Below are 16,947 nucleotides of genomic sequence, written 5' to 3'. Positions count from 1 at the left end.
ACCCCCCCTCCCCTTTTCTCGACAGGGGAGGGATGGGAATTTTTTATAACCATAATTCCTGATTTCACTGCGCTAAACTTAGGGCGTAGATTTGTCGCTGCGCTGCCACAGATATTCGCAAGTGCCTGCAAATCTCTTGTATTGTCCGGTGGTCGTACTATGTCGTCCGCATACATCAGTTCAGGGACCGTCTGTTGCACCATCTGTCCGTGCCGGGATGAGCGTGGGGGAGCGAAATCTGGCGATGGTGCAAGTAACCCAGATGCACGCGCGGCAAGACAATCACAGCAGCTCCCGGAAAGTCGGGAAAAGAGGCAAAGATAGTTTGGCTTTATTAAACGTCGGATTGGCGTGTAAGCCATTTTTTTCGCTTGATGGTCGACCAATCGGTACGCACGTGTGGCAAAGATGCGTTTTGTTTAAGATTCAAGGCGGACCCAGGCAATCACGTATGCAAAAAGATGACTTATCACTATGAGAGGGCAGGAAATAAACAAATAAAGAAAGAAAATAATGCGGAACGCGTGACAGTAAAGAATGACGAAAGGAAGAAACTAATGTGGAATATGTGTCATAAGACAAGAGCACAGGAGAGACAGAGAAAAGAAAGACTACAAGGAAACGCATGGTCGCATACGCCCAAATAAAGAAGTATTCAAATGACGGCGCTCTATCGCGAAACTAAATTGTACTGTCAAGAAACACATAACCTGAAATAATTTACTGTAATACCTTTCCTATCAACTACACTTTTTTGACTGTGATCTGAATTCTTTAGTTGAAAATGCGGTCACTAACCAAGTGAAAGTGAAAAACAGCCACAGACGTTTCGGAACCCGTGTAGCTTCCTTGTTCACACTAAAGCTGGCAAGAGCCATTTGTTGTTATTAAGTCACTGTGTGACGTAATTAACGTCTGATTGGCTTCACATCAGAATGAGAAACGCCATTATCATAGCAAGGAAAAGGAATCCGACGACGCGACTTCTAATGGAATCTATAATAATTCAAACGATGGGCGAGACTATCAACAGCAACCAATCTAAATACGCCTGCTGCTTACACCCATTCATTACGTCACACACAGAATTAAAAAAAAACTTGGAGGATGCCTAAGCTTCGCCTTTGAGAACGGAACGCGATATCATTCAAAGATCCCGGATTGCTTCTCGCGATTCCCGGTTACTGCAGTTTATGTAACCGTAATGTTTACCTGTAAACACTGGCTGCGAACGCTATGTCCGAGTACGAGCTTTCTGGTTGTTTGTTTTCTTTATCCCGCACGGCGGGATCCAGCACTACCGCAGGTGCACGGAGGCGAGCGCCATCTGGATGGTGTTGCTAGGAACTGAGCAGGGCGCGTTAAGAGAGACTAAGAGAGACGTCCAAGGGAAGCTGGAAAGAGGGTTTGTTATGTTTTCAGAATTAGGTTTTCTCCTATATTCAAATTACAGCTAGTCCGACGCTATCAAGTCTGTAGGTTGTGCAGAAGTCGTACTTTATGAATTTTCTCACGCTTTTTACTTGGAGAAATTTAATTAGTTCAGTTGCGCCTAGGCGCCACGCGGAGGCCCTGTGTGCTTAGGGAAGCGTGGTTCGGTATGATTTTTCTCTAACGGGCAACGCCACCGACACCGAATCGAGATTTTGCGCGACACATGGCTCTTGTCCGCTTTAGTGTGATCAAGGAACGCGTACGGGTTCCGAAACGTCTATGCCTGTTTTTTCACCTCGACTTGGTTAGTGACCGCCACTTCTTCTTCCTCATGTTACCAGACCAACACAAATTGGCATGTCCTTCTTCGTCCAGTTATGGCAGACTAACTCTATAATTGCTTTCTGCACTCGCTATTCTTCGGTATATCGACTAAATGTGCACAGTCAGAATTTTTCTTAATGTGGGAACACTTATTTATCTGGCATACGTACCACGTGCGCCTCTCAAGCAAGCAGCACTGTCAGATGACTAAATTCCAGCTAAAGCAAGGCTACGGCTAGGCAATAGTCAAAATCGCTTTATACGTACAGGGGGTTCCATTCGCATATTAACATGGTAATACAATAACAAGTTATTGAAGGTTGTTCAAGCTTTCCTTTCCCAAGTTATTTGATTGCTAGTAAGTTGTATCTTCGCCAAATATGAATCGAGGCATTAGGACATTAGAAAAGCTGGACTGATGTGCATATGGGGCCCGCGATTCTTAACTGGTATTTTAAATGGCGACCAATGAAATATCTTGGGGAAGGACTTAATTTCAACTAACTATCGCCTTTTCATTGCAGGAAATCAACGGACTGTCGCCTAAAGAAATTGCTCAATTGTACGTGTTGTTCATGGAGCACCATGTCAGGCGGAAGCGTGCTCCTGAAGCAGAAGGAAAACTCACAAAGATTCTCTAGATCTGACAAGAAAGGCAGTCGACGCCCTGTCGACCATCATCATTACGCATGTAAGAGGTGAACGTTTTATAAAATTATGCAATTTATTAAGGTTATCATTAACAAACCTTGTGGTGTAATGTTAGAGAATCTGAGTGTGACAAAGCAAGAGCTGATCGTGCACGAATACAAGCAGCGCTTTTAAAAAAACTATTGCGTGGGGCTACACAATATTAGCAAAGTTTAATTACCGATATTCCATTGAATTACCGAAATATTGCACTGACCACATCATTACATGTATACAGGTGACAAGAAATAAGGCCCGTGTAATTCGATTGCTTCAGTCCAACATTCCCCGATGGCGGCAATGAACAATCGCCGGTGCACCTATCTGTACGTTTACCACAGGAATGTCGCATCTCCTCACGTTCAGCATTCTTTCACAATTGACATAGGTCAAGGGTGTTTCATTTCTAGCAGTTACGCTTCTACGACGAAAGACGACGTGAACACACCACTAGTATTGTTTGTTGAAGGCCAGACATTTGAAACGGCTGACAACCGGCCGTTTTCTGGGAGGTGGTTACATAAAGAAGCAAAAAGGTCACAGGCTTGCGTGGCACACGCACCACTGTCACAGCGTAAGCTGGAGGAGCGGCTCAAGAGTAGCTTAAATTTCGGTTTCACGCACAAGGGGGTCTTCGCGGCGAAGTCTCTTCGACGAGAGTGGCGATGTGAGCTTGTTGGTCTGTCATCATGGAATGGTAATTTGGAAGCGCATAATAACACGCACACGAGAAGAAACGAAGACGAAGACAAACGCTTGTCTTCGTCTTCGTTTCTTCTCGTGTGCGTGTTTTCCATTCCACGAAGTCTCTTCGCCTCGTTTTCACGAGAACGGTCTGAACTGTCTGCCCGACGTCGAAGGCGAGCTGCGGCTTGTACTGCTATCTGCACAGCAGTCTGATCAGCCCGATGATGTCTGGTTGCAGCCGTACACGTTGCTCTGCGATTCGGTTTTTCAGCAGCGGTTTGTACCTTGCGAGGAGGCGCCATAACGTGTAGCGAGGAGGTATCCAGAACACGTGGCGCAGATCTCACGTCCCATGACACGTGGTACAGTGCATGGTTGTTGCTGTTGATGATGATGATGGTTTATTGGCATTTTCAAAACGGAGTGTTGACAATCTTGATTGTGTGCAAGGTGCCGAATACTTCTCGTCTTTTGATCACCGCTCTGGCTATTGGCAGGTTCCCATGGCTAAGGCTGACCGTCCAAAGACAGCTTTCATCACGCCCGATGGCCTGTACGAGTTTAGCGATATGCCTTCTGGCTCTGTAGTGCTCCCGCTACCTTCGAGTACATGATTTATACCACCATTCGCGGGCACAAGTGGAAGACTTCTTTATGTTACCCGGATGACATAGTTGTTTTCTCACAAGATTTTCCGACATATCTCGGTCGCCTGCATGACCTTCTGACCTGTCTCACTCCAGCTGGCCTACAGCTCAAGCTCAAGACGTGCCGTTTCGCTGCCCCGAAAATTAACTGACTTTGGTCATGTTGTCTCGAAATACGGCATCCTTCCTGATCGCGACAAGCTTCGCGCAGTCGCCGAGCTTCTGAAGCACACATCTATCAAGGTCCCGCGAAGTTTCATACGCCTGTGCTCTTATTCTCGACGCTTTGCCCGGAACTTCGCCTTTATCATCGCAACCTTGACGAAGCTGCTTATCGCTAGCAAAGGCATTTCCGCGTGGTCATCGTCATGCGATGAAGCCTTTGAAAAGTTATGCGGGTTGCTGACTTCACCACCGATCCTCGCCATTACGACCCAACTGCGCCGACAGAGGTTCACACCGACGCCAGTGGTGTCGGCCTTGGTGCGGTGTTGGCCGAACGGAAAACCACGAATGAAGAATACGTCGTGGCTTACGCCAGCCCTACCCTTAAGTGGGCGTTCCCACTCCGGCGGCACGAGCCCCCCGTTTTCAGTACTTTTGAAGCAGCCGTGGCGGCTCTTCTACTTAGGATATGAAGTTGTCGTATAAACCATAAAAAGCTTAATTCTTTTAGGTTTCAACTATATATAATATAAAAAAATTGATTGATGTGATTTAGAAATACATGTTCAAGAACTAGCATGAGATACATGGTTTTAGCGAACTGTGTCTCACTTGTGACCCTATTTAGAAGAAACTACCGCACTTACTGCATTGCGGCTTGCTCTCTAGCTTTAAGACATATTTTTCTAGTTCCTAGACGTAGCAAAATAATTTAGAATTTTTACTTTTTGGATAATCTGCTTTTGAAAATTGCCAAATATTGCAATGTTCTGTTGTAAACAGCCCGGCAACTACATGCTCAAGGAAGCTAAATTTTGGATAAAGTCGAGTTCAAGGAATTTCCATTTAGGACGCAAAATTTCATTCATGTAACTTCATTACATTTCACAACTAACCGACCCTCACCTGAAAAAAACCAAAAACAAAGATAACTTTCTCGAGCGAGATGTTGAGAACACAACAATTGCCGTTGTCGCACCTTATGATAAAATTCGCAATCCATGTGGCTCTTCGGCGCCGCAAAACGCAGCATAATTCCACGGCCGCGCGGAGTTTCGTAGATGGTGGCACGCGCCCGATCGCAGTGCGAAGGCTACGGACAGAGCGTCTGCTCCGACGCTCCGACCTCCGTATGAGGTTTCCGACGCTCGCCGCTAGGTGTCGCATGAATTGCTGGAGTCGTGAATACGTTAAAAACAGAAGTGACGTCATTCTGTTCTCAAAGGCGCGAAATTTGTTTTCCGGGGCCTGCCATTAGAGCTGTATATTCAAATGCCCCGCCATTCGACTTGATGGGCGTTTCGAGCTTTCAGCGCGGAAACCGATGCAGGAAAAGTTGAGCCATACGGGTGTCGAAACCGCACCCTTGCGCAGAACGTACTTTGTTTGGAGGCCGACGAACGCTTTGGGCGTAGATTGCTCGTCCTTTAGTCGGACGCCAAGCCCTCCGACCAGCGCTGTCCCACGAAAACAACTAAAGTGAACAATTATCTGGCGGTCGCAACTCCATACTTTTGACTGAACAGGTCAAGAAACAACGAAACTACACGCGTCACCAAATTCAGACAAACGTTGACAAGCAAAGCCACACAACTTGTCAGGGGGGCGTCTTGTAGCACGTGAACTTCACGAGTGCCCCTTTCTGCCCACTTCAAGAGCTGCATTGCATTGCAAGTGACAGCGGAGTCAACGCGCGCCGTAATCGGTGGGCGTTCTTACGATAGGTGCTCAAAAAAGGTATTTATTGATAATTATCAAGTAAAATATAGTTGTTCTTTTCTCGCCATGCGTATATAAAATTGATTACGAATTTTATTTTCGTTGAATGAATCTAACTGTCTATCGCTTTAATTAAAAACCGCTTTTTTCTTTCGCAATGTTTGTTCCCTCCAAACATAGTCGCCCTTCAATCGCTGTTCCCAAAACCACCCTTGCTGATGTCGGTGAAAATTCGTTCTGAACCGCTTTTCGCCCGAAGCTTCGCGACCATTTAGATCGACCTTGGTAGTCATGCGTACCTCAAACAAATGCCATGAAAAAAACAATTGTGGACTAATGGGTAGAGCATCTGACTGCTATGCTGTTCTTCTACGATCGTCGATTGCCGCCGCCTAACGCGGGTTTTCTTTTTTTACAGCAAAGCTGTATACCTCTCGGTGGTCGGAAAATTTCTAGGCGTAAGCGCAAAACGCCAGGCTGACAATTGAAGGGAAACGGCATATCTTCCTTTGCAATCCGGCATACAGCATATACATATGCATATATATATATATATATATATATATGCGTAGGATGGATAACCGGTGGACCATTAGGGTTACAGAATGGATACCAAGAGAAGGGAAGCGCAGTCGAGGACGGCAGAAAGTCAGGTGGGATGATGAGGTTAGGAAATTCGCAGGCGCAAGTTGGAATACGCTAGCGCAAGACAGGGGTAATTGAAGATCGCAGGGAGAGGCCTTCGTCCTGCAGTGGACATAAATATAGGCTGATGATGATGATATATATATATATATATATATATATATTCACACGTGTACTTTTTTGTGTTTCACCGTTGACCGCTTTTCACCGGCAAACCTAATGTTAAACGTTATCGCTTAGCGTAGGACGCTCCTGCATATATCGGAAGCTTCTCAGACGTTATCTATGCTTCTATTTTGTGTCTGTTGTCACCGACGCTTACGCAATCTGGTTGCATGAGCGACGCGAATTGTCTAGTACTTTCTGGAAGACACGTGGGCACCAGGGAATAATCTGGAACATTCGATGGCTCATGTGTAGAAGCTGATGCGTTTTGGTAAATAATTGATACGCAAGATTGCCTCAAATGTAAAAGACAAACAAGAAATCAACTCCTTAAAAAAATAAGCGCAGCTTGCACTTTTGGTGCAAGGCTGGAGCAAACAGCGGAGCTTGTAATACTCCAAGCTACAGCCAGAGTCGCTATGCCGACGACGCTGGATACTCAAACGCAGACTCTCGCGTTCGCGTTCTCGAAACTCTGCATCTTCGACTCGACGACGCCTCTTCTCGGCTGCAGCTTCGGCACGGTATTCTGGATCGGCTCGCCGCCAACGTACAGATTCTCGCTTGGCCGCACGACGCGCTTCAAGACGCGGCCAGGCTAAGCATTGACATGTCTCGGCGAAGCGAGGCACATGTGATTGCTAGGTGACGCGAAGTGACATCATCGCTAGATGGAGCAGGTGAGCGGTCGTAGTAGCTCGGCGCAGCATTGCGGAGCGGCTGGCGAAGCAAGGCGCAGCGGTGCCAAGTAGTTGCTAGGCAACGCGCGGTGACGTCATCGCCAGGCGCAGTTTCTGGTCTACGCTATACGGGCCAAGCTCTGGCTTAAACAGCTCCGCTGTTAAAATTCATGAGCCATTCAACTCTGTGAAGGTGGAGACGAGCGAAGCGGTTTAGCGCACGACACAGAGGTGACACAATTTTGAACAAAGGTACGAAGGTACAAGGTACGAACAAAGGTACTGTTCTGATCGGTGGTCATCGTAACGATAGGTAGGCACCACACCCATTCGTGTATCACCTCTGTTATTAAATCTGTCCGTCACGTAAGAGAATGAATGGCTCATACCCCTGTAAACGCGGCCTCCACATGGGCTCGTAGCAAGTGCTAGGTGGCGCCCTTTCTTTGGGACCCCTAGCGCCATCTGACTAATAGTTGCTCAAATGTGGTAGGATTGCTCACGGCGTCAGCAGGTCGCGCTGCGTCTTCGGCGCCCTGTTAAACGGTAGTAATGGCGCGAAACAGCGTGCCGATATTAGCTTTAGCCGGGTTTCGGGAATTACAAGACCTTGACAGCTTTTTTCGTGGAAGGAACTTGGAGAAAGGAAGACTTCTATTTGAAGCGGGGCACAGTTTACGAAGTGCGGGAACTGCTGGACTCGCACGGATCGGAGGCTACGGCTAGGTGTATCAACCAACGCACCAGCGAGATGCGTGAAGCTCAGCGTAAGTTACTTCGTTATATACGATGTGGACGCATGGAATTATAGGTAACATTAATTCTTTCAGATCGGCGACAGCCGACAAATTCTAGCGGGGAGCTGCTATTGCCGTGCTGGCGTCGCAAGTACGCCGCGGCAGTTAGCTCTGTACATACAGGACGGCAAATGCGACTCCAAAACATCTCATCCAAGAACGTGGAGCGTACCAACGTCTCGTAAGACCTACCCGAGGTATTCTAACGTTGCTCTCCCCAAACAGGAAAAAGGTGAGGAACTTACCAGCTGTGTTAGACTACGCTGGGAAAAGCTGTGTTAGACTACGCTGGGAAAAGACTACTGGAAGTCCGAGACTTTTTATGTTGTACTTTTTCAGTGCGTGCAAAGGAGGTTCCGATAAACCACGTCGTCAAATATTTTGGTGATCTCAGCTGCACCTTAGTTGATAAGCTGGGCGCAGAAGGGTGCATGCCAGCTGAGCCACCTCGTAGCTCTGATCAAGCCCTGGCGCTGTTTGAATGGGACAGGATTGGGAAAGAGTTCCACAGCTTTAATGTGGTACAGTGTAGAAATTAACTACTTCTTAAACGAATTAACTTCCCCGAGTGGTTTGTATCCTAGTGTACAGTAATTAAGTATTCATATCTTTTACTTCTCTTAGAGAACCTAATTTAAACACAAATAAAGTTGTAGTAACTGCTATTGTGTCTCGCTTGCCCATAGGTTGTCAGGCCCGGAGCTACGAGTATATCAACGGCACGTCGTCGTGCCGCCTGAAGATGTACCTGACCTGTCAGCTAGGACGGCGCTTGACCGTAATCTTTTGGATAATGAAAGGTTTCCTAGAATTACTGGAACAAAGGCACAGAGAAGTATCTTGCAGTTGGACCAATTTTCTCACCCTTAAACAGACTCATTACTCCGATACGAACGTGGTTTTTCCGGGCCTTTTCTCTTCTGCAGGCTCACAGTATTCTGACCTGCATGCCGTAACAACCTCTACGAGCGTGCAAAGACCATTGTTACCGAGGTGCCCTATACACGGACTACGAGGTGCAGTACGGACTGTTAAAGGGGCTAGCCATCAGCCCGTAAGGCGTTTGAAAAGAAGCGCAACGTGAATGTCGCCCAATTCGGCCTGGTAGTTTGTCCTGGAGAGCCGTGGCTTGCGTGTTCCCCCAACGGAATTTTCAGGTAATCTCTTTTATCTGGTTATTCTTTTCAATAGAAACTCTAACTTTCATGGATGAAGACGGCAGCGCAGTGCTACTGGAAATCAAGTGTCCGTTTTCAAGAAGGCCACAGAGCTTGACCAAGAGGGCACGGCTGAAATATCTGTGCGGTCAAGACATTCTGGATTTGAGACGCAGCCATTCTTACTTCACACAGGTTCAAGTGTGCTTGTACGTGCTATGTTTGGAGTACTGTTACTTTTACATACACACAGAAGTGAACTCGCTCACTATCAAAGTAAAAAGAGACGATGAGTTCCTGTCGTCGGCAGTGCCTAAGGTGGCAAAACTTCCATTTTGAGCACTTTCTCAGAGCATTGCATGAATGTGCAGACATGTGAGGTGTTTACGTTTTTTAGCATTGTCCAAGAGCAGAGGTAATATATTTGTTACAAGTACCGCGCCATTCCATTCCGAACGCAGAACAGAGACAACCGTGCCTCTTAATAAACACATTATTTATTTTTACACATTTGATACATTTTACACAGACATGTACAGCCTCATACGTCGCAGTAAAGCTAGTCATTTTAATCATGCGCGTCTATATGACAATTGTGCAATATTTCTTTTCCTTTTTCCTGCCTCATTATTTCTGTAGCTTGGCGAAAAAGTGTCTCTTCAGGTTTGTTAGCACTGCTAGCACGTGAAGAATCTAATCAGCATAGCCAGTGAGCTCGTGGGGTATCCTGCGTCTAATGATATCATAAATTTTGAGCCTTTGAATCACTCTTTCTACATGAACACTTTTTTTCTACATGAATGCGCACGGAGGCGGTTTCATATGTGGCATCCACTTCAGACTCCGTGAATTGTGGGCTGGTAGCAAAAGGTGGCATCACCAACATTGCATCCTGCGCGCCAACACCTGTTTTTATGCCTGGAAATACTTTATCGGCTAAGACGACCTCTCCTGGTTCAAGAAGCGACAAAAAACCTGATTCAACAGTTAACGTTCCATCACTCGTTCGACCTCCAAACCCCTTTGAAAGCAAAGCGATAAGACCATTCGGAGCTATTCCAGCAAGGTACTTGATTGTGTGCCTTCCTTTGTAGTCCGAATACCACATGCTTTGTTTTTAGATTCCTGGAGGCACTTCAGTTTCAAGTTCGGTGCAATCTATGACAACTCTGCATTTCCGATAGTGTAGTTTGAAGCATGGAGGTAATGTGGCCAGAACAGCTGCTTGTGACGGCCAGTATAGCCATTTCCTTGTTGCAGCCTGGATGTTATCAAGTAGACCCTTGAAGATACGAGACGCTGTTGTTTTCTGGACGCCAAAAAGAACACCGAGAAAAGAGAATGGGAGCCCATACTTAAGTTTGATCAAAAATAACAGAATCTTGTTTTCAATAGACAGCTCATTCAACTTTTTTGGAGCAGGCGGCAGTATGCTTAACAGCACAGCAAATAATGAAAAATCAGTTGCTGTAAACGCATGAAAGGCGGTTTCATCATGCTCAAGAGATCTGAACCCTGCGAAGAAAGGCTCTTTGCACGCCAGCCCAATGTTTTGTCCTAAAAGCCCGGACTGCATGAGCTGCCCAAGCCTGTGCAGCACACTTCTTTGTGACTGATGTGGGATGACGCATTTCCATTGCACGACTCTGATATAAATGTGAAGTTCATGCTGAAAGTAGCGTTTCCACCTTCCGTCATTGTTGAGGCCTGAAACAAGCATTTATATGAAATCAAATCAAATCAGTTTATTTTCATCTCAAGGATGAGGGCAGGCTCGGGATAAAAGTGACATTAGTCACTTGAGGGGAACCCGAGCCTCCCTGATACATGGAAAGCATTGAGGACAGACGAAGAAAAAATTCATTCATAGCAAGAAAGGGTTGATATTTTACAACTTGTAATACACATAGATTCATCACGAACTGAAAATATAGATACATAGATTCCTTTATGGTTAAATTACACAGTACAATACATGAAGACAAATTACAATATACGCTGAAAGTTTTATTAGTGATAAATAATATTGCCACGCGCTTGTGCCACTTGCTCCCAGAAGAAAACGAGGACAGTCTTGTGCACGAGCTAGCGCCTTGGTCTTTTGTCGGTGCTGCGCTGCCCCTTTGGCGACTCGGACTTACCTTAATGGCCTCTTTTAGAAGTCGCCTCTTCATTAAACATGACATTTTTCTGGTGGAGGTGCTGGGCATTCTCGACCCATGCAACAGACCCCTCCTAGCAGCAGGAACGCTAGATCGCTACCGGTGCTCACGCCAGTACATCGCGCCAGCCGGAGAATCCAGGGATTGGCCCCCGAGTTTGAGCCGCTACCTGAGAGGACAACGACAACGTCGGCAGGTATGGATGCTACATCCGCTACTACCTCGACAAACCCTGCGACGGCTACTCCGGTACCTCCGGTACCTCCTCATTACACGCTGCAAAAACCGCGGGGGCCAAGTCCCTTCCATGGCGACCTTCTAGAAGACGTGGAAGACTGGCTCGCGGACTTCGAGCGCGTAGCAGAGTTCAATGGATGGGCCGACGAGGCGAAGCTCAAAAACGTTTATTTCTGTCTTTTGGATGGTGCTCACACGTGGTTCCAGAACCGCGAAGGCATCCTGACATCATGGCGTGAGTTCTGTCGCAGGCTCTTGGACACCTACGCCAGCTCCGATCGTCGAGAACGAGCAGAATGGGCCCTCCAGTCTCGCATTCAGAAACCCAACGAGAGTGTGGCTATGTACGTGGAAGACATGGTGCGTCTCTTTAGGCGAGCTGACCCTACCATGTCGGAAGACAAGAAGCTGCGTCACTTGATGCGCGGAGTGAAAGAGCAGCTTTTTGGTGGACTCGTTCGTAGTCCGCCCAAAACGGTTGCGGAGTTTCTCACTGACGCCGTCGCCATGGAGAAGGCCCTGCACCAGCGCTCGCACCAATACGATCGGCAAGTGAATCTCTCCTCTGCTACCAGTGGCCTAGGAGCTCTCACGACCGACGTCGAGTCGCTTCGCGAGATTATCCGAGCGGTAGTCCGCGACGAGCTGCGACAGCTGCATCAGACGCAACAGCCTTCAGCCAACTTCATCGCTAGCGTCGTGCGTGACGAAGTGCAGCATGCGCTCGGCGCACCACGTTACGAAGCAGCACTTCAGGCCGCTCCACCAGTTGAGGCCTTCACAACATCAAGTGAACCTCGACGGGCAAGATACGCTGACGTTTTAAGATGCACCGCCCCGTCGCCGGTGACGCCTCCTACCATGAGCGAATACCAGCGTGCGGCTTATGCCGACGCATTCAGGCCCCCTATCCCTGCACCAGCGCCCCTACCTGCCGTCACCCCGTATGCAACGCTTCAGTCAGCGCAGGCGGTTCCTTATTTTGGAGAGGCTCGGCCATCCGCGCGTAAATCGGACATTTGGCGCATGCCTGATCGTCGACCGCTCTGTTACCACTGTGGTGAGGCGGGACATTTATACCGAGAGTGCCAGTACCGCGGCCTTGGACTCCAGGGGTTTCCTGCCAATTCACCCCGACCCCGTTTCGGACAACGGCCACCCGAGATTGAAGATTTTCTCGCCCGACAGCGTGCGCCACCGTCATCAAGGCGCCAGTCGCGATCGCCGTCACCACGACCATCCTATTCGGGAGGTGCAAGGCGGATGTCGCAAGGACGATCTCCGAGCCCTCGCCTGGAAAACTAACGTCAGCGACCTTTCGAGGCGAGGCCGCTGATACTGGACGTGCCGAAGACCTCCAATCGAAGCGACCTCAGACCGACGGAGACTTGACGACGCCAGTATCTCAGGCTGGAGACTTCTCCATGAACATACCTGTGCTGATCGACGGTCGAAATGTTACTGCCTTAATCGACACTGGCGCTGACTATTCGATTATCAGCGGAAAACTGTCAAGCCATTTAAAGAAAGTCATTACGCCGTGGACAGGGACGCACGTACGGACAGCTGGCGGACATGTCGTCAAATCGCTTGGTGTGTGCACTTCTCGGGTGCAAATTCAAAATTCTACATTTCCGATCAGCTCCCTTGTTCTCCGAGAATGCTCCCGTGAATTAATGCTCGGCATAGACTTTCTTCGAGAGTATGGCGCCATCATCGACCTCCGCCGACGCTGTATCTCTTTCTCTACAAAGAAAGCGACGACACGAGATGCCAGCCGCCGCACAGCCGCTCTTCGAATTTCCGACGACAGTGTCACGATACCACCTCGTGCTAGTGTAATGATTGCGGTAACGTCCGAGGGCATACGTGAAGGCGAAGTCCTCGCAGAGTGTAACGTCTCCCTTCTACTTACGCTCGGAATTAGCGTGGCTCGAGGAATCATTGACGTTAGGGATGGCCAAGCTGACGTCTTGATCACCAATTTCACAAATGAGCACCGACACCTCTTCCAGGGCACTGCCGTCGCTTACGCTGAAGCCTGGGAGGACGTCATTGAGTGTTTCGCGTGTGAAGAAAGCGACAGCGATGAAGAATGCGTCCCAGATATCGACATCAATAACGAGCTGTCGGAGGACAATAAGGCGGCACTGCGGGGACTGTTGCGTGAATTCAAGGACTGCTTTGCTCGATCGTCGAAAATCAGTCAGACACCCATCACGCAGCATAGGATAATTACTTACGAGGATGCACGTCCTATTCACCAGCAGCCATATCGTGTTTCGCAGAAAGAACGAGAAGCAATTCAACGACAAGTCAAGGAAATGATTGACGATGGCGTCATCCAGCCTTCAAACAGTCCGTGGTCGTCACCGGTTGTCCTGGTAAAGAAGAAGGACGGCACTCTCCGCTTCTGTGTTGATTACAGAAAACTCAACAACGTCACAAGGAAGGACGTTTATCCGTTGCCGCGCATAGATGACTCTCTTGACCGGCTACGGCAAGCCAAGTATTTTTCCTCCCTTGACTTGAAAAGTGGGTACTGGCAAATAGAGGTAGACGAGCGTGACCGGGAGAAAACAGCCTTTGTCACTCCGGATAGACTTTACGAGTTCCGAGTACTTCCGTTCGGGTTGTGCTCTGCTCCGGCAACCTTCCAACGGATGATGGACACGGTGCTCGCTGACCTAAAATGGCAAACCTGTCTCGTCTACCTGGATGATGTGGTCGTATTTTCAGGCAGCCTCTCCGGACATCTTAAGCGACTGCGGCAAGTGCTCGAGGCAATCCGATCGGCTAACCTCACGTTAAAGCCTCAGAAATGTCACTTCGGTTATGAAGAATTGAAGTTTCTTGGTCATGTCGTGAGCGCAGAAGGCGTCCGTCCCGATCCCGAGAAAACTGCCGCTGTAGCTGCTTTTCCGACTCCTACAGACAAGAAAAGCGTTCGACGCTTCCTGGGATTGTGCGCATACTACCGGCGCTTTATACGCAATTTCTCTAAAATTGCTGCACCACTTACTCGTCTCACTAGAGACGACACGCCGTTCATCTGGAGCTCTGAACAAGAAGCAGCTTTCGCCGAGCTTCGACATCGCCTGGCATCACCCCCGGTTCTTGGACATTTCGACGAGGACGCCGAAACAGAAATTCATACCGACGCCAGTAACGTCGGTCTGGGTGCGGTGCTCGTACAGCGGCAGGAGAACGACGAAAGGGTCATAGCTTACGCCAGTCGCACCCTATCACGACCCGAGTCCAATTACACTACCACGGAGAAAGAGTGTCTTGCCGTCGTATGGGCACTTGCCAAGTTTCGACCTTACCTCTATGGCCGCCCATTCAAGGTCGTGACGGATCATCACTCCTTATGCTGGCTGGCAAACCTAAGAGACCCTTCTGGACGACTGGCACGGTGGAGCCTGCGCCTGCAGGAATACGACGTGACCATCGTGTACAAGTCCGGCCGCACACACGACGATGCCGACACATTGTCGCGCGCACCTGTTGAATCTGCCGATCAACACATCGAAGACAGCGCTTTTCTTGGCGCCATAAGCGGGACAGACGTATTGACACGGAAGCGAGCAGACTGTGAATTGCGCCCCATAATTGAACATCTAGAAGGCCGCAACGTCACTCTGCCCCCGCAAATTGCTCGAGGTTTGTCGTCGTTTTGTTTACGGCAGGGCATCCTATACAAGAAGAATTCTGCTGCCAGCAACAACACCTATCTTTTGGTCGTACCCACAGAGCTTCGTGATGAAATCCTGTTCGCATGCCACGACGAGCCTGCTTCTGGCCACTTGGGTTTCACTCGAACCCTTGCCAGGGTACGAAAATCGTACTACTGGCCGAAACTCGCCACTTGTGTTAAACGATACGTCCAAGCCTGCCGTGAATGCCAACGCCGAAAGTCGCCAAATGTGAAGCCTGCGGGATTGCTGAATCCGATTGAGCCGCCTCGAGGGCCCTTCGATCAAGTCGGCATGGACCTCCTAGGCCCGTTTCCGTTGTCTACTTCCGGAAACAAGTGGATAATTATCGCCACGGACTATTTAACCCGCTATGCTGAAACAAAGGCTCTTCCTAAAGGCACAGCTTCTGAGGTTGCACAGTTTTTCGTACAGAACATCGTACTACGTCATGGCGCCCCATCCTGTGTCATCACGGATCGAGGAGCGGCGTTTACGGCAAGGCTGCTTGAAGAAGTTTTTCAGCTGAGTTACACCACGCACCGAAAGACGACTGCCTATCACCCTCAAGCAAATGGCTTGACTGAAAGGCTTAACAAAACAATGACCGACATGCTGTCGATGTACATAGACGTGCAGCATAAGACGTGGGACGAAGTCCTACCATACGTCACGTTTGCGTACAACACCGCTACGCAAGAGACCACACGCTTCACGCCTTTTGCTCTTGTTTACGGTCGTGAAGTGCAGACGATGTTAGAAGCCATGTTACCATGTGACACTTCTGACAATCTTGATGAAGACACTGAGCGTTTCGTGCAACGTGCCGAGGACGCACGCCAACTGGCTCGCGTGAACATCAGGAAACAACAGTGTATTGACGCGCGACACTACAACCTCCGCCACCGACAAGTTGAGTACCAACCGGGTGACCAAGTGTTAGTTTGGACCCCCGTCCGCCGTAAAGGCCTTTCGGAAAAACTTATCAGTCGGTACTTCGGCCCTTACAAAGTGCTTCGGCGAGTAAGTGACCTCAATTATGAAGTCCTTCCTGACGGCACCCAGCCAGCACGACGCCGACAACCGCGGCCCGAGATTGTGCACGTAGTGCGGTTAAAACCATAATGCACACCACAATAGCCGTGGTTTCCGGACCATTACGTTTCTCCTGGGACAAGTCTTTCTGCCCGTCCATGCTTTGTTTAGCATCGAGTCGATGCTCTTCTGGGAGGAGGGGTAATGCCACGCGCTTGTGCCACTTGCTCCCAGAAGAAGACGAGGACAGTCTTGTGCACGAGCTAGCGCCTTGGTCTTTTGTCGGTGCTGCGCTGCCCCTTTGGCGACTCGGACTTACCTTAACGGCCTCTTTTAGAAGTCGCCTCTTCATTAAACGTGACAATATTGCGTTGATTTCATGATAAAAGTGCTTCCCCAATGACACGTGCGCCACATTCTTCAATTTTTATTCTTTTTTGAATTAATTTGTTTAACAAAACAGGAACAGTGAAGCGAAGCATTTGTCGGCCGAGGTGTGTTCTGCAGAATGGAATGACCCAGTGTTGTTGGTTACGAGTAGGGTATGGGATAATGTATGGTTCTAGTTGAAAAATATCCAAAAAAGAGCGATTGCTATTGAGCAGGGATTTTTTATATCTTATTGCTAGGTAATACTCGTAAAGCTGATGAATTGGAATAAAGTTAAACCGTTTAAATAATTCACCCGTGTGCGCATAATAGTCAACA

General features: G+C 48.5%; 1 protein-coding gene across 2 annotated transcripts in view; it reads left to right on the top strand.

The window, feature by feature from the left end:
* LOC125946804 (phospholipase A1-like) overlaps positions 1-16,947 on the top strand; it is a 380,678-nt gene that overhangs the window by 133,982 nt on the left and 229,749 nt on the right. The gene's annotated exons all lie outside the window — the stretch shown is intronic.

The sequence above is a fragment of the Dermacentor silvarum genome, chromosome 7, assembly GCF_013339745.2.
Source record: "Dermacentor silvarum isolate Dsil-2018 chromosome 7, BIME_Dsil_1.4, whole genome shotgun sequence".
In the NCBI taxonomy this organism is placed as follows: Eukaryota; Metazoa; Arthropoda; class Arachnida; order Ixodida; family Ixodidae; genus Dermacentor; species Dermacentor silvarum.
This window is presented reverse-complemented; position numbering and strand designations above follow the sequence as displayed.